At 37.0% G+C, this 21,054-nt stretch overlaps 1 long non-coding RNA gene across 4 annotated transcripts in view; it reads right to left on the minus strand.

The window, feature by feature from the left end:
- Positions 1-21,054, minus strand: part of LOC128625866 (uncharacterized) — a 103,022-nt gene that overhangs the window by 17,568 nt on the left and 64,400 nt on the right. For 3 of the 4 annotated variants that reach the window (XR_008389710.1, XR_008389708.1, XR_008389711.1), the window contains exons 2-3: positions 11,244-11,366; positions 8,453-8,511 (exon numbers count right to left, since the gene is read on the minus strand). This is a non-coding gene — a long non-coding RNA (uncharacterized LOC128625866). The remainder of the gene's footprint in view (positions 1-8,452; positions 8,512-11,243; positions 11,367-21,054) is intronic. The other variant, XR_008389709.1, reaches the window with a different exon arrangement.

Genomic DNA, 21,054 nt, shown 5'->3' on the forward strand with positions numbered 1-21,054 from the left:
CAAACAAATATGTTTAATCACACAAGAAATGTAAAATTATAGGGAATTAAAGGGAACAATGGAAAAACTCAGGAGAGGTGGAAGGTGGGACATCAAAGATGGCTTCCTGGGAAAAGTAACATCTTGGCCGAATCATGAAACCTAAAAAGGAGTAATTCAGGTGAAGACAGACCCTGGGATATGAGCATGTGGAGGAAGAGGAGGGACAAAGGTCTGAGGATAAGGAAGAACATGTCACTCAAGGAGCTGAAAATGTTCACTATGTGTAGTGTACAGGAGTGGAGTTAAAAAAATCTGATTGGAGATTACACCTGACATCACATAATAAAGCATTTTGAGACCATTTTAATGGTATAAAACTAATCTCGAGAAGAAGGAGGAGATGTGAAGAGCTCTAAACTTGCTCTGATATCATCAGAATCACATTTTAGAAAGATTTTACTCTCTTCTATTTTTCTTTCTTAACAGGTATATACATATTATGGAATGTATGAAGGTAGATTGAACTTTTTCAGGTGATTGTTCTATGGAAAAATTTGAAAACTACTAAGTAAACTCTAGTGGAAAATACGTAAGTCATAAGTAGGGTGCTTGGCACCCAAAGTACCAATCTTGTAGACAAGATATCATTGACATTCCTCACTTGTCTACAAGATCTATTGTTAAGTGGAGCAAGGAAAGAACTCAGTATATCTTGCCCTGATGAATTTTGTCTATGAGTCGTAATGACAGAAATCAAACTCAACCTAGCTTAGGTAGGAGTGGAAATTTATCATTTCATCTGTTGGAGAGACTGGAATGATGGGAAACATTTGACTTATCTTCCTGCTGGTTGACTTTATGTCTCAAGTACTGTCATCTACGAGGAAGGAGAGAACTGCTGGCTCTGCTGGTGTCTTAGATTAGATTCTCCAGAAGCAGACCCTGAAAGTGATTTGGGAAGTATTCCTGGGGATATCTGACAAGGGAGTTGAGACTGGGGCCAGGAAAGGGAAGGAGCCTAGGCAAAGGTAGAAGGGTGTGGAATGAAGCAGAGCCCCACAGAGGGAAATGTTGGCTCAGTCCCTCAGGGGGACTCTGAAAATGGAGTAGATTTCCCCTCAGCGTTGTTCTGATCATCGGGTACCTACTAGTTGTTAGTTAAGTGTTACTTCCAGGGAAATGTACATTTCCAGGCTCATCCCCACACCTCTTTCAACAGTTTTTGTTTTTCTGTTTTATTTTTTAAATCTCAGACTCAAGTCTGATTGACAAGATTGGGGTCACATGTCTACCCTTTCTTTCCATCACTATGGCAGGAGATGATGGTAAAATGTGTTTGGCCTGGTTTAAGACATATGCCAGAATGAGAGTATATATAAGTGGAAAGGGGATACTGGGCCAAGAAATCCTATGAATGTTTACTAAACTTCCCACTGATGGTCTCCTTTGAGTCTCATATTTTTATCTGAATGCAATATAGAAGTTAGCTCGCTGAGGCCAAAGTCCAGGAAAACTAATACAAATCACTGTTGCACTAGTCTGGATTCCTGGTTGCAAAAATCTATAACTAGATCTGCTTAATTTATGCCAAAAGAGTTCATAGCTCACAGAAACATAAAAAGCCTAGAGAACTATGATTAAGAGGAACTAAGAGAGACCATAAGGGCCAATGATGTCCTGACACAAAAATGGTCTGGGAATCATAAAGGGGTGTTGTATCTTATCAAATGTTTTTCTGCATCTATTGATAAGATCACATGATTTTTGTCCTTTATTTTGTTAATATGGTGTGTTACCTTGATCAACTTGTGTATGTTATGTAAACCATCTTTGTACTCCTGGAATTAACCCAACTTGATCATGATATATTATTTTTTAATGTGTTGTTTTATTTGATTTGCTAGGATTAAAAAAAAGATTTTATTTATTTATCTTTAGAGGGAAAGGGAAGGAGAGAGGGAGAGAAATGTCAATATATGGTTTCCTCTCATGCGTCCCCTGCTGGGAACTGGCCTGCCACCCAGGCATGTGCCCTGACTGGGAATTGAACTATGATCCTTTGGTTTGCAAGCCTGCGCTCAATCCACTGAGCTACACCAGCCAGGGCTCATTTGCTAGGATTTTTAAAAAGGATTTTTATCTCTGTGTTTATCAGAGATATTGGTTTGTAGTTTTCCTTTCTGTGTTATCCTTACCAGGTATTGGTATCAGGGTTATCTTGGCTTTATAAAATGTGTTAGGAAGTATTGCCCCTTTTTTAATTTTGGAGGAAAAGTTTGAGGAGGAGAGTAAAGTGAACCGGACACCTTTCAATTTGCAGTACAATGCCCAATACACTGAGCCACACCAGTCGTGGCAGATGACATGATTCTTTATATAGAAACCCTGAAGCCTCCATAAAAAACAACAATAACAAACTACCAGAAACAATAAACAAATACAGTAAAGTTGAAGGATACAAAATCCGCTGTCTTTTTATATACTAACAGTAAAATTTCAGAGAAAGAAATGAAAAAACAATTTGTTTTACAATTACAGCAAAAAAGAACAAAGTACCTGGGAATAAATTTAAAGAACGTAAAGAAACTACATACTGAAAACTACAAAGCATATTAAAATAGATTGAAAAAGACACAATGAAATAGAAAGATATTCCATGTTTATGGATTGAAAGAACCAACATAGTTAAAGTGTCTGTATTACCCAAGGCAATATACAGATTTAATGCAGTCCCCATCAAAATCCCAATGACACTTCTTAAAGAAATAGGACAAAACTCATCAGATTTGTATAAAATTGCAGAGGACCCCAAATGAACAAAGCAATCCTGAGGACAAATAATGAATTTGGAGGTATCATACTACCTGAATTCAAATTATATTACAGAGCAATGGTAGTCAAATCAGCATGATGTTGACAGAAAAACAGACACACAGATCACTGGAACAGAATTGAGAGTCCAGAAATAAAACCACATGCATATTGGCCAGTAATTTTTGACAAAAGAGCTAAAACACAATGGAGAGAAGAAATCCTCTTCAGTAAAATGGTACTGAGAAAATTGGATAGTCACATGCAAAAGAATTAAACTAGATTATAGTTTACCCCCAGGTACAAAAATTAATTCAAAATGGATCAAAGATCTAAATATAAGATCTGAAACAATAAATTACATAGAGAAAAACACAGGTACTAAACTTATGGGCCTTGATCTTACAGATGATTTTATGAATTTGAGCATAAAGGCAAGGGAATAAAGGCAAAAATAAATAAATAGGGCTACATCAAACTAAAAATATTCTGGAAAAAAGAAATAAAACACCTGCCATCAAAGCAAAAAGAGAACAAACCAGATGAAAGAAGATATTTGCAAGCAACAGTTTTGACAAAGGGTTAATATCCAAAAAGTTAAAGAAGTTGTACTCAACACTGGATAAACAGACAGTCCAATTTAAAAATGGGCAGAGGACCTGAAAAGACACTTCTCCCACGAAGACATACAAATGGCCAACAAATACATGAAAAGATGCTCAACTTTGCTAGCTATTGAGGAAATGCAAATCAAAACTACAAGATATACCACCGTACACTGGTTAGAATGTCTATCATCAACATGTAAGTTAATAAGTGTTGGAGAGGTTGTGGAGAAAAAAAGAAGCCTCATTCACCGATGGTGGGAATGTAAGCTGGTGCAGCCACTATGGAAAGCAGTGTGACAGTTCCTCAAAAAATTAAGAATAGAGTTACCATATGATCCAGCAATCCATCTTCTGGGTACTTAACCTAAAACTTAGAAAACAGTTATTTTCAAGATGTAGGTACCCCTATGTTTATTGGAGCATTATGCATGGTGGCCAAGACAAGGAAACAATCACAGGGTCCCTTGATAGATAATTGAATAGAGAAGTGTGGCACATATGTACAATGCAATACTACTCAGCCATAAGAAAAGATGAAACATTGCCATTTGTGACAACATGGATGGACCTTGAGGATATCATGCTAAGTGAAGTAAGTGAGTCAGAAAAAGCTAAGAACAGTATGTTCTCACTCATATGTGGGATATAAAACTGGAACTCACAGACACAGACAACAGTATGGTAGTTGCCAGAAGAAAGGGGGTGGAAGTTAGTAAAGGGTAAAGGAGGCCAAATATATGGTGATGGTAGATGATTTGACTTTGCATGTAGGTATAAAATGCAATACATAGGTCATGTGTCATAGAAATGTACACTCGAAACTTGTATAATTTTATTAACCTACATCACCTCAATAAAGTTAATTAAAAAAAACAATGGTCTGACAAGTGCAGTCACCATGACATACCTCCTTGGCAGACGCATGCCACTGGTAGCTTTCCTCTTCTACAGTCCTAACTGACCCTGCATCACAAGAAATGTATCAGTATATGTATTATTTAAGTATCCCTGTGAGAGGCATAGATAGGGGGCATGTAACCTGGGAGATAACAACAAATGCATATACCAGCTCATACTCTGGAGTTCTCAACTTGAGAAAGATGCTTGAGAACTCTTGACAAATGCATTTTATTTTCACTAGCTATACTTTTTCCTGGTCTGTGAAATTATGATTCTAGGGTATGTGCAGGTTATGAAGATGCAGTATATTGTAGTTGGTATGTCTTAACATACCCAAATGTCATGAAACATCCAAGGAGTCACTGAGGGAGCAATGAATTATGTATTTTCTTGCCTGGAAGTCTGTTTTATCGACCAACAGACATTTCTGGAGTTCTGAGCCCCATTCTCCCACCCCATGATAAACATACTTTGCCTACCTATAGTATACATTGCAGAACTTGAAAAACAAAATCATACTGTGTCTCTCTGCAGAGACTGAAAAAAGCACAGGTGCTCAGCAGGTCTGGACTGTTTATTGCCATCACAATCACAAGATTGTGATGGCAATAAAATTGGGGTCAGAAGCCACAGCTGGCCCTTTTGTCTATATATTTTCTCCTTCAGAAACACAGGTCTGGTTTACTATTTTCAGTATCCTACATTCACTTTCTTCCTTTGACTGTCCTTGGCTCCCCTCCACTTCACTCTCCTTGATTCATCACCTCCTCCAACAATGCTTCAGCTAACATTTTCAGGCAGTGGACTCTCAGACCTCTATGCCCATATCTGGGCTGCTGTATTTCCATATCAGGTAACAGCACTGCTTCCTCTTTCATGCCGGAAACCTGAATGTCATCTTTGACAACATCAGCCTCTCACCAGATTCTTAAACAGTCCGAACTTGAAGAGGTGTAAACATAAAGCAGTTTCAGGTTTTTTTCAGAATCTCTGCCTTCAATGGTACTAAATTAAATCTTCCTTTCCCACTTCTTAAGAACATCTTGGGAAGATTCTATACCTTTTGGGGTTTTGTTTTTGTTTTTTTTCCCAAACCACAGTGTCATTCGATTTAAAACTCAAATCCAAACCCTGGCTGGTGTAGCTCAGTGGATTGAGTGCCAGCCTGCGTGTGAACCAAAGGGTTGCTGGTTCAATTCTCAGTTAGGGTGCATGCCTGGATTGCAGGCTGGGTCCCCAGTAGGGGAACAAGAGAGGCAAACACATATTGATGTTTCCCTCTCTTTCCCCCTCCCTTCCCCTCTATCTAAAATAAATAAATGGATTAAAAAAAAAGAACCACAACTTCTGCCAAGATGGAGGCATTGTGCCTTCTCACACAACCAAGTTTAAAAACAACAAAGTTTTAGCAACAAAAACACAGCCAAACCACAGAAAATTGAACTATACGGAAGTCTGACAACAACAAACCCTTCAGCCATACTGGTAAGAGGGGCAGAGCCAGCAGCAGAGCAGGGTCAGGCAGGAAAGATCCACCAGACCGACCCGGGCCCACGACCCAGGTACGCCAGCAGCCATGGGTGGATCCCAGGTGTGGAGAAGCGGGCGGACCCACTGAAGGCACAAGGTGGTAGATCCACTTAGGGCTGACCACAGTCACACATTTGCACGCAGATAAACCGGTGAAGAAGTGAGCAGTGAGACCAACCTCCGCAGGCCCCAGGGGCAGGAAGTGGCAAAGGGGACCACCATTGTCCCTCTCTGACCCAGCCCCCACATAAGCATCACAAACCAGCAACCTGGGTGGCCCCGCCCTGGTGAACAACTAAGGTTCCACTCCTCATATGTAACAGGCACAAACAGATCAAAACATGGCTCAAGAACAACTCAGAGCCCCAGAGCCAATAAATCTAAGTGATGAAGAAATATCCAAACTTTCAGATGCACAGTTCAAAACACTGGTGATCAGGATGCTCACAGAACTGGTTGATTTTAGTCATAAATTAGAGGAACATATGAAGGCTAAACTAATTGAAATGAAGGGAAATGCACAGGAAACCAATAGTAATGGAAAGGAAACCAATAGTAATGGAAAGGAAACTCAAATCAAAGGAGTGGACCAGAAGGAGGAAAAAAATGACCAAACAGAAAAGGATGAAGAAACAAGAATTCAAAAAAAGGGGGAGAGGCTTAGGAACCTTCAGGACATCTTTAAATGTTCCAACATCCAAATTATAGGGGTACCAGAAGGGGAAGAGGAACAGCCACCAGTGGAAAACTTATTTGAACAAATCATAAAGGAGAACTTTCCCAATTTGGCAAAGGAAATAGACTTCCAGGAAATCCAGGAAGCTCAGAGAGTCTCAAAGAAGTTGGACCCAAGGACACCAAAGCACATCATCATTATATTAGCCAAGATTAAAATGAAGGAGAGAATCCTAGAAGCAGCAAGAGATAAGGGAACTGTCACCAACAAAGGAGTTCCCAATAGACTGTCAGCAGATTTCTCAAAAGAGACCTTACAGGCAAGAAGGGGCTGGAAAGAAGTATTCCAAGTCATGAAAGCCAAAGACCTACATCCAAGATTGCTGTAATCAGCAAAGCTTTCATTTAGAATGGAAGGGCAGATAAAATGCTTCGCAGATAAGATCAAGTTCAAGGAGTTCATCATCACCAAGCCCTTATTATATGAAATGTTAAAGGGACTTACCTAAGAAAAAGAAGATAAAAAAGATGAACAATGCAAAGGACAGCAAACTCATAGTTATTAACAACCACACCTAAAACAAAAGCAAACTAAGAGAACAGCAAGATCAGGAGCAGAACCATAGAAATGAAGATCACAAGGAGGTTTAGCAACAGGGGAGTGGGAGAAGGAGAAGGGGGAGAAGGTACAGAAAATAAGTAGCATAGACAGTAGATAGAAAATAGATGGGGGGAGGGCAAGAATAGTATGGGAAATATAGAATCTAGAGAACTTGAGACATGTGGTCATAAACTAAAGGGGGGAGTTGTGGGGGAGGGGTTGTGCTGGGCTGAAGGGAATGAAGGGGGGGAATAGAACAACTGTAATGGCATAATCAATAAAATATATTTTTAAAAAACAACCCTCCCCCACAAAACTCCAATCTGAGACCTAGCCTTGTGCTTGATAACCTGGCCCCTGTCTACTTCCCTAAAACCTCTCTTTCCAGACCCCAATTCCAGTGGAATGATCCAGAATACTAGTCCTCTGTTTCCCGGAAATTTGCTGTGTTCAGTGTCTCCAACCTTTGCACATGTCTTCACTCTTAGGTGAATTGTATCTCTTAAAGTCTACCTTTTTAGTTCCCACTCCACCACAGCAGTCTCCATGAAGGCTTCTTGCCAATGCTGTAATCCTTCTCTTACTATTCTGGCAAAGTTGCTCACTGCTCCTTATTTTCTTCCCATTTAGTGGGTGAACCCACTTCAAATATTATACTTGGATAGTGTATTGCAATGTATTCATTTAAATATGTTTTCCTCGGTGGGTTGTGAATTGTGTGTATTGGGAATCTTGGACTCTGAGGAGCCTACTATAATAAATAGTTTTCAAAAATTTGGCCATAGATGCTACTATTGGCAAGATTAGTCTGCTGCTGTCACTTTGTTTTTATTTATCTCTGTTTCTTCATTTATATGTATATTGTTCCTCAATATCTGCAGGGGATAAGTTCCAGGGCCCCCCACAGATACCAAAGCCTGCAGATGCTCAAGTCACTTGTATAAAATAGCACATAACCCATACATATCCTCTTGTATACTTTAGATAATCTCTAAACTACTTCTGATACTGAATACATTGTAAATGCTATGTAAATAGTTGTTAGACTGAATTGTTTACAACAATGAAAAGAAATAGAAGTCTATACACATTCAGTTTAAATGCAATTATGGTAGGCCTACTGCTTGTATAGTACATGTCAGCAGCAGCATAACATTTAAATATATATATATATTTTTTTTTCATCCACCCTTGGTTCAATACATGGATGCTGAACCAATGGATTTGGAGGGCTGACTGTGTAACTTGCCATATTACTTCCAAGCATGTAGACAGGAAACTTATGACCTTGAACAAAAAGAGATAAAGATGATAAGGATGTAAATAAATTTTTAGAAAAAAATACCTTTTGTTTTTCATGACTGATGGTTTCAATTTTCTACACGAAGTCGGTGAGTTTATCTGCTGAGATAGAACAGAGGGAGATTAGGAAAAGAAATTAAAAGTGTAGTAAAGAACAAAAATAGATTCTTAGAAAAATTAGACAAAGAAATTTGTTCTAAAATACATTGGAGAACATACATTCTCAGTGATAAAAGTTCCTGGTATTATAATTTTTTTCCTTAGAATTCTTTGGCATTCCAGGTGTAAGGATGAAGAAAGCAGGTAAAGGGACTGACCCAGAGCTGGTGTTTTGCCGAGTGGGTGTGAGGGGAGAAAAGTGGTGCTTGTAAAATGCAGATGCTGATGGAAAAAGTGTTCATGTAATCATGTGACTGGGAGGGCGGAGGGCAAGAGGACTCTGCTTACTAACATCATTTAGGCTTGTTTTCAGCTATGAGTGAAAGAAAACATTGCCAACAGTGGGTAAACAAATTGGCTTTGGTTTCACCACAGAACAAGGGAAACGGATATGGTCCAATGCTGCCATTGGTTCAGCGCCTCAATATTGTAAAAGTTTTGGCTATCTCCTCTATGGTTCTTTAGCTTTTCCCTCATGGGTATGAAATGGCTTCTAGAGCTCCAGGCGTAATACTTGCATCCCAAACAGTAACCAGAGGGAAGCTTGGCCACAACTCGCAGTTGTCTCATTATGTTTTTAGAAAAATAATTGCTTCCCCAGAAGCCTTTTCTCTCCAGAAGATACTGCTTATGCCTCATTTATCAGAACTGGCGTGCAGAGCCACCACTGGATGCAAAGTAGATGGGAGAAGCAGTAAAAGTCAAACTGTCCTACACAGGAGGGGGGCAAGGAAAAAGAAAGAAATATGTTAATGAAGCAAGGATGTCTTTCAAACCCACTTTTCATATAATCTTAGCAAAACATTTAAAAGCATGGATTCTGAAGTCAGAGTGCTGAGTTCTAATACTAGGTCCACCACATCCTATCTGTGTGAATCCAGGAAATTAATAAAATGATCCCTTAATGCTTCAGTGTCCTCACCTACAAACAAATAATAAAAGTCTCTCATAGGATTATGTGATGCCCAAAGATGTCAGCTTGTGTTTAGAACAGTACCTGACATATGACAAGCACTATGTAAGTTCACATCTGATTTTATCGTCGTTCCTACCAAAACCCTCATTGAGAAGGCTGCAGAAAGTAGGGAAAGTAGGGGCCAGTGAGAAGCAGCAAGGCCAATTGGAAGTAGCAAAACGGAGAAATTAAAAAGATTGTCTTTTTCTCCCTTCATCTTCTCTTTCATTCCTGTCCATAACTTTCTCAGAGTTCCGCTGCCACCTAGACAGACATCCACCACCCTCACATTGCACCAATCAGCCTACAAATAATTTTTTAAATCCTCACCTGAGGATATAGTTATTGATTTGAGAGAGAGAAAGAGAGGCAGAGACAGAGAGATAGAAATGAGAGAGAAAAAGAGAGAGATTCATGGTCTCCTGTATGGGTCCCAAACAGGGAGGGACCCTCAACCTAGGCATGTGTCTTTTTTTTTTTTAAAGATTTTATTTATTTATATTTAGAGGGGAAGGGAAGGAGAGAGAGGGAGAGAAACATCAATGTATGGTTGCCTTTTGTGCATCCCCTGCTGGGAATTGGCCTGCAGGGAACCCGGCTTGCAGCCCAGGTATGTGCCCTGACTGGGAATCGAACCGCGATTGTCTGGCTCGCAGGCCCGCGCTCAATCCACTGAGCTACAACAGCCAGGGCTCTAGGCATGTGTCTTGATTGGTATTCAAACGCACAACTTTTGGTGTATGGGATGGTGCTCCAACCAACAGAACTACCCAGCTAGGGCTGCAGATTTTTAAAAGTGTGTTTAATGTGTTCGGGGGCGGGAAAGAATGGTAAATAAACCCTGCTGTGATGATGCTTATCATTCAGTTGGAAAAGTGTTAAAAATACAATTAGAGAATTAATTGTAGTTCCTATGTGTCAAAAAAAAAATCAGCGTTCCATGAGTACATCCTAATCTTAGAGGCCAGAGAAGACTTGCCAAAGGAAGTGACATTCATGCTATGGCCCAAAGTTTGCAGAGGACTTAGTCAGGTAGAGAAGCGGGTTGGGACTGTACAGGGGAGTGGAGAGTTTCATGGGAACAGCAAGTGCAAAGACCTAGAGGGGGACGAGGGTTGTGTTTGAGAAGCTATGGGCCTCTGTCTTTCCTTTTTATCCCATTGAAATGTCTCTGTCAGGTGGTTCCCACTTCTTTTGCACTGTATCCATCACTATAAGTTAACAGGTAGTTAAACCCTAACTGCCCGGGCCATCTGCAACTTCACAATTCCCCTTTCCCAGTTTCCCCGAAGCAAAAAAAGACACCAATAAGTTGATATACACTGAAGTGTTACCTAGATATACCAATGCTTATTTCATAAAGAGTGACTTCTCAATAAGTGGGGATTTAGGTTTTCCAAATGGGAATTTCTTTTGCTGTGGGGAATTGGAGAGGTTATTTATGCCCAATAAAAATCACTTCATCTGAAGGTAAATTTGTAATTAATTATATCATGCATTTTGTCAGCAATAATGACATGTTGAACTTTATAATTTACTATTGCTGGAACATAATCATTCTTTATTCATGAACAGAATTAAGCATTTATAATATTTCCTTTTCCTGAAAATCAAAACTTTGAAACCCTGCTTGGAAATACAGATTTTAACCTTAGGACTTGACTGCATTAAATACAAAAGCAGAATTTTTTCTTTTCTTTATCCCCAAGCTTTAACTTACAATCAGATCCTCCTGCTGAACCACTTGCTTGCTTAGCTGCAATGTCCTTTTCTCTCTGCTCCGTAGCTCCCATGTAGCTGGTGAGTGCTGGGAGCTGACGCCTGCTGTCACTTTTATTTGCTCCTGTTGGAGAAAGACAGGTTTCAAATCTTGTAATGTCATGTCTGACCATAAATACATGATGCAAAAGCCACTTTTCTGAGTATCAAAAGGTTACAGAGAGCCTCGAGGACTCTAAGTAGCCAATGTGGATTCTTCAAGATGAACTCATTAAATTAACATGGAATGCAGAAGCATCTGTCAATATTATGCATGTTGTCTTTGACTGGATTAATAAAAAATTCATAAGTGTTCCACTTCAATTGTCTTTGCAAATTTAAGTCTCCTTTAAATGATTGTATTTTTTGTTTGTGTGGTTTACAGCTAAGCTGTTGTAATTATTTAGCTCCACTCCAGGCTATCAGCTTGCACTTCCTATTCATGACAGTTTATCCAATTGTTTCTGCTTTACTACAATTATCTGTCTTTCTTATAATGTATGTATTTGTGAGTTTATTTATATCTTGGCTTATTTCAAAATGATTTTGACACAGTTTAATAGATTGAATAGATTAATTGCTAGACTTTGTGATCATTTGGGTTGTTAAAAGGCTATTTAAAAACTTTCAATATTTTTGCTTGAAAAATGTAAATATTCCCTTCTGATTTAAAAAAATGTTTAATTCTTGCTAAAAATATGGCTTATTCAATAAGTTGGTTACATGTGATGCTGAGATGCAAGTCTGATTCAAAATGCAAAAGTCTATAACTGTTATCAAGGAAACCAACTGTCTCTTTTGTTGACTAGCTACTGGGGTACAAATTTGCTTCTTGAGAAATCTCTAACTGGAAGCTCATAGTCACACGGTCTGTCGGGGATGTGAATGTTTGTCCAATAGCCATAACTTCTTTTGTGGCAGCTGAGGCCAGACGCGTGCAACAGAAAGTCATTTCTCCAAGTGCATATAAAGAGTGTTGAGACATTTAAGCCCTGCTGGGATTAGCAGATATTCTAGAGACACTTGATTTAAATTGGTTTCATTTAAAAAGCAAATAGAATTGGCAATAGAGATAATCTGCAAGGAGCATTTTAACAGCAAATGACTGGGGACTGCATTTAAACAACAGCTTTTAAATATCCAGTGATGATAGTCAAACTTCTTATTAAAGCAGAATAAGAAAATTTAAAATCAACACATTACTGAATCATATCTAGATGTTTGTATTCATAAGTCCTAGATTAATGACAACAATGCCCAAATTGTAAACTACATGTTCTTTTCCCCACTAACCACATCAGAGGTAAGTTCAATTGATACAATTTTTCATTTGTTCAAGGAAATTTTATTGAGCCTCTAATATGGTCAGAAATCACTTGAATCATCATGGATATAGAACATAGTCTCTGTCCTGAAAGAGTTTACCAAGGTCCAGTGGTATAAATAGTCAAAATCTCAACCCTCCAAATGCATTGAGGTATATGCTATAACAAAGATATGAATGAGACATTATGAAAATATAAAGAAGCAGCAAGCTCTGAATGGTGTGGCTCAGTTGGTTGGGCATCGTACCACAAAGTGAAAGGTCTCTGATTCAATTCCTGGTCAGGACATATGCCAGGGTTTCAGGTTTGGTACCCAGTTACGGGGTGCATATGAGAAGCAATAGATTTATGTCTCTCTCTCTCACTGATGTTTTCTCCCTTTCTTTCTTCTTCCCTTCCCCTCTCTCTAAAAAGGAATAAACAAAATCCTTTAAAAAGAAGCAACAAAAAATAAAGGCACCTAGCTGTACCCAGGAGGAGGAAAAGAAGGACTTACAAAAATCTCATTAGAGGAGGCAACACCTCTGTTGAAATTAGAATAAGAATTTAAAAACTAGAGGAGCAAAGACAGAAAGGACATACTCCAAAACTACTTTTCATCTACTATTTGTTCTTGACATTACATATTAATTAATAACCATATATTAAAATAGACTATAAAGCAGCAATATATCAACAAATGTAGTATTTGATCAATTGTAAGAATTGGATCAAAGTTCAAAAGAAATGGCCCAGAAACTTTCTTATTGTACATAATTATATTTCTAAATTTAACATATGTTAAATGAAGTATTACAAACCAATGGGAGATGAAATAGATTATTAGATAAATTCTGTTAGAGAAAATATTTGGGGATAAAAAAACAAGATGATTTTTCCTATTATAACATATGCCAGAATTAATTCTAGATTAATGGAAACATTTGATATATAAATGAAATCATTAAAAAAACCTAGAAAATATGAATAATTTTTAACTCTTTCTAATGTGATAAAATATGATGATATATATTAATATACCGTACTTGATAAAAATCTCTATGTACAAAAGTATAATATTTAAAAGCAAATAACAAATTGGGAAAATTTCAGCAAAAATATGGCACAGTTTCATATACTTGTTATAAAAAAAATCCCAGTCCAATAAGAAAATCTAATATTCTAATAGGGTGGACAAAGAGAATGAGAACAATTTTTTTTATAAAATGAAGCATTTATAACTATTAAATACATGAAAAAATAGAGAACTTCTGGAAAGGCAGTGTTTTATAAGCTTGTGCTACAATAACAAAATACCATAGACTGTGTGGCTTAAACAACATTTATTTATCACACTTCTTGAGCCTGGAAAGTTCAAGATCAAGATGACACCATGGTCAGATTCTGGTAAGAATCCTCTTCCTTGCTGGTAGATGGCCGGCTTCTCATTGTGTCTTCATATGGTGAAAAGAGGAAAAGGAAGCAACTATCTGATGTCAATTCTTATAAGGCTACTAATCCTAAAATGGGGTCTCTACCCTCACAAACTCATCTAAATTTAATCGTCTCCCAAAGCCCAAACCTTAAAATACCATCACACTAGGGGCTAAGGCTTCAGCATATAAATTTGGGAGCCACACAAAAATTTACATAAAGACCATTGAAATTTATTCTTTGAGAAAATTAATAAGAACAGTGGTAAAAAATATTGAAATCAACTTTTAAAAAACTCTGTAAATTAACCAAAAGCTTGCAACGATGTGAAGAGAACTTAAAAACAACAGACTTTTGATAAGAACAGTGAGCTCTGTAGTGTATCAACTTGCCCTATTCCCATGTCCCTTTTCTTAGCTTCTTAGTAGCTTTGAAAATCAACAGCCTCAGAGATGTGGTACCCATGAAAACCAGTCACCTAGCAGACATTGGAAGACATACAAATAGTTTGGAACTCCCCCAACAGCTTTCAGAGAATTATCATTAGATCACCTGAATGGTAGCTTCCTGGGAAAGTCCATCTGCGAACCTAGTCCTTCTTTGACCTGACTCAAGTCTCTCTCAGTAAGGCTATCATTGTCCCCAGGGCAGTTATATAAAATGGTCAGCAACAATTGTTACAGCTGCATAAGTGGTAATACTTCTAGGAACAAACAAAAATTGACTAAAATATTTAGAAAGAAAATCTGGTGAATGGAAAGCACATAGGGGTTTTTGAAAAGCTTTGACTTATTTCTAGGGATGTAGAATGCCATCCCAAACACACATGCAATGTTATGTGAGTGCCCAGGTTCTATTCTTACCTCTTGCTAATCTTGAGGCTCTTCAAAAAGCTGGAAGTCAAGGCTAAGGCAGAGCTGTAAACTACCAAAGTGTTGAAGAGAGAACATAACAACCAAAAGAGCACCTGAGGAAAGGCTGGGAAACTTACTTGTTCAACAGATTAAAGAAAATCTGTCTAATTATTAGATGAGCACAATAAAAATTAAGCAGAGACTAGAGCAGCAATGCAATGCAAAGAACCTAAACTTTATGGACAGTCAGAAAAGTCAGAAAACAAAAACTCAGTAGAAACAACAATAATAACAGCTACAATGAGAACCAGTGAAAAGGAGGATTAGTGTGATTTCATAAGTTGCTACATTACATATTTAAAATATTGAGTTGTCAACAAAAAATTATGAGACATGCAAAGAAACAAATTATGGTTCATACATGGGGGAAAAGCTAACAATATAAAGTGTCCCTTCGTAAACCAAGATGTGGAATTTACTTGAAAAACTTTAAATAATATATTGTAAGTATGCACAAAGAACTTAAAGAAATCATGTCTGAAGAACTAAAGGAAAGTCTCAGAACCATATCTCAGCAAACAGACAATATTAACAAAGAGACTGAAATTATAAAGTGAAAACAAAAGTTCTAAAGTTGAAAACTATAATAATAAAGGAAAAATTTTGTAAAGAGGCTCAACAACAGACTCAAGTTGGCAGAAAAACAAAACAAAACATTTAACTTGAAGATCATTAAATTGAGATTATTCTCTCTGAGGAACAGGAAAAAAGAAAAAGAAATATTAACAGACATCAAAGACTTGTGGCACACCATCAACATAAACAGCACACACATAATGAGAGTTCCAGAAGAAAAGGAGAGAAAGGGGCAGAAGAAGTATTTGAAGACATAATGACTGAAAACCTTCCAAATTTGATGAAATAAACTTGTTTACATATCCAGAATCTCAAGAAATTCCAAGAAGCACTTCATATCCAGACACATCATAATCAATGTTGAAAGACAAAGACAAAGAGAGAATTTAGAGAGCATCAGAGAGAAGTATCTCATCACATACAAGGGATATTCTAATAAGAGTAACAGCTGATTTCTACCAGAAACTATGGAAGTCAGAACAGAGGGCTGACATATTCAAACTACTAAAAGAAAAAACTGTCAAGAATTCTATATCCAACTATTCTTTGAAAATGAAGAATTTAAGAAATTCCCCAAAAAACAGAAGCTAAAAAAAGTTATTATTAGCAGGCCTGTTTTATAAGAAATACTAATGGAAACCCTTAAGATGAAGTAAAAGGACAGTAATTTGAAACTACATGAAAAAATAAATAGCACCGGTAAAGGTAATTTAATATTGTAGCTAAAAGACAGCTGCACAAAGCAATAATTATAGAACGGTGTTCATTGGCTTATAGTATACACAGATATGATCTGCATGGCAATAATAACACAGAGGAGGGGAAGGGAATGGAAATATATTGGAACAGTGTTTTTCATACTACTGAAATTAAGTTGGGATTAATCCAAACTATACTGTTTTCAGTTGAGATGTTCATTTCAATGCCCAGGTGAACAATTAAGAAAATAATTTTAAAAATGTATTTAAAGAAACAACAAGGGATTATAATCTACTGGTTAAACACTTCTTTGACATTGGTTAATATTGAGAAGAGACCTTAGAGGCAAGAAGGGGCTGGAAAGAAGTATTCCAAGTCATGAAAGCCAAAGACCTACATCCAAGATTAATCTATCCAGCAAAACTTTCACTTAGAATGGAAGGACAGATCAAGTGCCTCTCAGATAAGGTCAAGTTCAAGGAGTTCATCATCACCAAGCCCTTATTGTATGAAATGTTAAAGGGACTTACCTAAGAAAAAGAAGATAAAAAAGATGAACAGTGAAAGGACAGCAAACTCACAGTTATTAACAACCACACCTAAAACAAAAGCAAAGTAAGAGGACAGCTAGATCAGGAGCAGAACCATAGAAATGAAGATCACATAGAGGGTTAGCAACAGGGGAGTGGGAGAAGGAGAAGGGGGGAGAAGGTACAGAAAATAAGTAGCATAGATGGTAGAAAATAGGGGGAGGGCAAGAATAGTATGGGAAATATAGAATCTAAAGAACTTGAGACACGTGGTCATTAACTAAAGGAGAGGAGTGGTGGGGGAGGGGAATGAAGGGGAAAATAGAACAACTGTAATGGCATAGTCAATAAAATATATTAAAAAAAGAAAAGCTAATTCTAAAATTAATAGAGAAGACTAAAGTAATAAAAGTCAAGATTTATTTGGAAATAAGTTGGGCTACCAGATATCAAGATTTATTATAAATTTACAGAAATTAAAATAGGTATGTATTAATGTAAGATCATAACAGTGTGGTACTGGCAAAAGAACAGACACATGGATCAATGGAATAGAATAATGAGTTCAGAAATAAGCTCATGTTAATATCTGACAAAGGGGGAAAGGTGTAAAACAGAGTCAAAATAGCCTCTTCAATAAATGGTGCTGGGAGATGTGGACAGGTACTCACAAAAAGATGAAACTAGACCACCAACTTGCACCATACACCAAAATAAACTCAAGATGGATAAAAGACTTAACTGTAAGTTGTGACACCAGGAAAGTCCTAAAGGAAAACGTAGGCAGTAAAATGTCAGATATCCCATGTAGCAATCTTTGCTGATGTAAGTCCTAGAGCAAAGAATATAAAGAAAATAATAAACAAATGGGACAACAACAAATTAAAAAGCTTCTGCATGACCAAAGAAAACATCGGCAAAATGAAAAGGGAACCAGCCATATGGGAAAACATATTTGCCAGTGATACCTCAGACAAGGGTTTGATTTCTAAAATATATAAAGAACTCACATGGCTCTACTCCAGGAAGACAAACAATTCAATTAGAAAATGGGCAAAGAACCTGAACAGATACTTCGCCAAGTAGGACATACGGAGGGCACATAGACATAAGAAAGAATGCTTAACATCACTAGCCATCAGAGAGATGCAAATTAAAACTTCAATGAGATACCACTTCAAATGGATCAGAATGGCCATCATTAACAAATCAATAAACAACAAGTGCTGGCAAGGTTCTGGAGAAAAGGGAACCCTGGTATAGTGTTGGTGGGAATGCAGAATGGTAAAGCTGCCATAGAGTACAGTATGGAATTTCTTCAGAAAACTAAAGATGGAACTGCTTTTCAAACCAGTTCCTGCTTCTGGGATTATACCCTAAGAATCCTGAAACACCAATTCAAAAGAACCTATGCACCCCAATGTTTATAGCAGCACAATTTACAATAGCCAAGAGCTGGAAGCAACCTTAGGTGCCCATCAGTAAATGAATGGATCACAAATCCATGGTACATTTACAAAATGGAATACTATGCAGTAGAAAGAAAGAAGGAGCTCCTACCATTCCCAACAGCATGGATGGAACTGTAGAGCATTATTTTAAGTGAAATAAGCCAGGGGGTAAAAGACAAATACCATATGCTCTCACCCCTAAGGGGAACCTAATGAACAAAACGAACAAATGGGCAAAACAGAACCAGAGACATAGAAATAAGGAACAAACTGACAGTGACCAGGGAGAAGGAGAGAGAGGGGTAACAGGGGAAGAAAGGGGAGGTGTCTAATCAAGAAACATGTATAAAAGACTCAGGACAATGGACCAAAGTATAGGAATTGATTGAGGGAGCAGGGGGTTAGCAGGGCAGGGGATAGCATCGGGGGAAAAATTGGGACAACTCTAATTGAACAACAATTAAATGAAATAAAAAAGTAATACTATTCTGGCTTAAAAATATAATATAACCTCTAATCTACATAACTTAAATGTAAATTATGTATATATATCTACATATATATAAAAAAGATAGACATTGTGTTATAAAACAGTGGAAAAAGCATAGCAAATTAAAAATACATGATGGGTCAGTGGAGTTCCTTAGAAAAAGTAAAATTAAGTTTAAGCTGCACCCAAAAATGAACTTCAGAGAGATTAAAGCCTTAAATATGAAAAAAATTCTTTTAGAAGAAAAAAATAGGAAAATATATGTTGCCACATGATAGGGAAGTCATTCTTAGATATCACACAGAAACAAGCCATATGAGAAAATTGACAATATATTGAAATTAAAATTTAAAAATTAATATGCCAAAAGATGTACAAAGTTAAAAGAAGAACTGCAAATCTGGGAGTAGATAGTTGCAATATGTGATTGCCAATATCTGATTATTTCCCAGGGTATATGAAGAAATGAAAATCAATTTTTGAAAGAAATAATTATGTGTGCCCTTTAATATTATTTTTTCCTCACCCAGAGCTTCTCTAAGCATCTGCACTAGAAGAAATAATTCTTAAATTCTTAAATCCAACTCTTTAAAGATTAATTAATATTTGTATGCCATTTTTTAGAAACACTATTATTGACAATTCATCCTACTCCTTAGAATATGGAATATGAATATTTTTTATTACATGCAGATGCCAGAAAAATGCAAGTTTTAATTATGGTAGATCTAGATCCTTTCTGTCAGAAGATTTATGTGGTACATAAATATATCTTCCATGTGTTGTGACTAACTTAATTGTCTTTATCATGGTACTGTTATCCTTCTGCCAGTGGGTTTAATTATATTGCATTATGATTGGTAATTAAACAGGACAAAATATCATTACATCATTAGTTGGTTTTATAAGGCCTTTGAATATTTTCCTAAGAGTTCTTGTATATGTTATAAGCTATCATTCTATGATCAGTGCTCCTAGAATAATTTCTGGTCACTGAATTGTCAGGTTACATATATGTTCACCAATTACTTGGAATTTATGGATGACTGCCATTTTGTATCCCTCTTAGTCTTAAACTTATTTTGTTTTCAGTGGAAGTACCAAAAACCCTAAACCAACAACCCACAAACTCATTTTGACTGAATTTTCTGTGATTGTGCAATTAAGAGAAAAATGTTATTTGCGGTCTGTTGAGTTATGCCTTCCAATGAATCTTGAAACTTACAGGACAGGGCATCTTGTGAATATTTCTATGGTGTCATGACATAAGAGTTGAATCATGCTGATTTAAAAATACTCTGAAACTGTACTTGTTACCACAGTCTGGTAGGTGTACAACTGTGGAGAAAGTATGCACTGTTCAGCAAAGCCACCTCACAGTTGTGTACCTTCACTTCTCATGCTGAAACTTGTTCCTCCCTCCATGTTGGGGCTCGTAGTTCAAATTTATCCTACTTTTTAAAAAATCAAATCCTACTTTTTAAGAGAGTGTGGAATCTATTCCCCACAGCTCCACAGTAACTGTTTTGTATGATGAGTCATTTAAATCTCACAACAACCTTGTAAATAGGTTCTGTCATCATAGTTTTACAGATTAAGCAAACTGGGAATTAAATAGGTATTTTGCTTAAGAGAAGCCTGGCATGTCTGGTGTTTAAACATGTTCTTTCTGATTCCAAAGCTATTAGCCATTTCTTTTGTACTGTTGACTCTCAAGAGGTTGTTGACATCAGATGTCCCTCCTATGTCTACTCTGTAAGCATCGAGTTTATTCATAATATAGAGATGTGGATGTTGCATCCAGCAAGTATGTCTGTGGAAGCTCTCCACCCCTCAGGGAACAGTGAGGGTAAAATTTTAACATCCCCCTTCTTGATTTAGAGGTTGAGAAGGGCAGGTATCATTCTTGGAGAGTGGATATTTAAAAAGAACTTCTCCAAGTGGAAGGAAGCTGAGAGTAAACTAAAGGAGAATATCTTTTAGTATTCACAAAATTATGAGAATTCAGTTACATATTTAGATCAGCTTTTTGAAGTGTTTGTTTCTTTCATTATTCACTAGCCTTCAGTGAAGATTTATTTAAATATGTCAATCTTGTCTAAGCTTTGCTACAGGGTATTATAAGAAGAGTACTACTATTAAGTTTAAGTCAGAATATTAAGAGGAACTCCAAAATAACCACTCAGCCTTCCCCTACCTAATCCACTTATCACTTAAGCAGACTTTGCCATAAGCTTGCTCATAGAATTAGATTTCTAATGATTGTGTCCCATTGCTTAGAAGAAAAGATATTTTTCCTTTATTTTTTAAATTGTGAAATAATTTTAGATTTACCAAAGAGTTGCAAAGGTAGTATAGAGAGTTCTCATACACAA

This window comes from Artibeus jamaicensis, unplaced genomic scaffold (assembly GCF_021234435.1).
Source record: "Artibeus jamaicensis isolate MK-2021 breed Jamaican fruit bat unplaced genomic scaffold, CSHL_Jam_final scaffold_1019, whole genome shotgun sequence".
In the NCBI taxonomy this organism is placed as follows: Eukaryota; Metazoa; Chordata; class Mammalia; order Chiroptera; family Phyllostomidae; genus Artibeus; species Artibeus jamaicensis.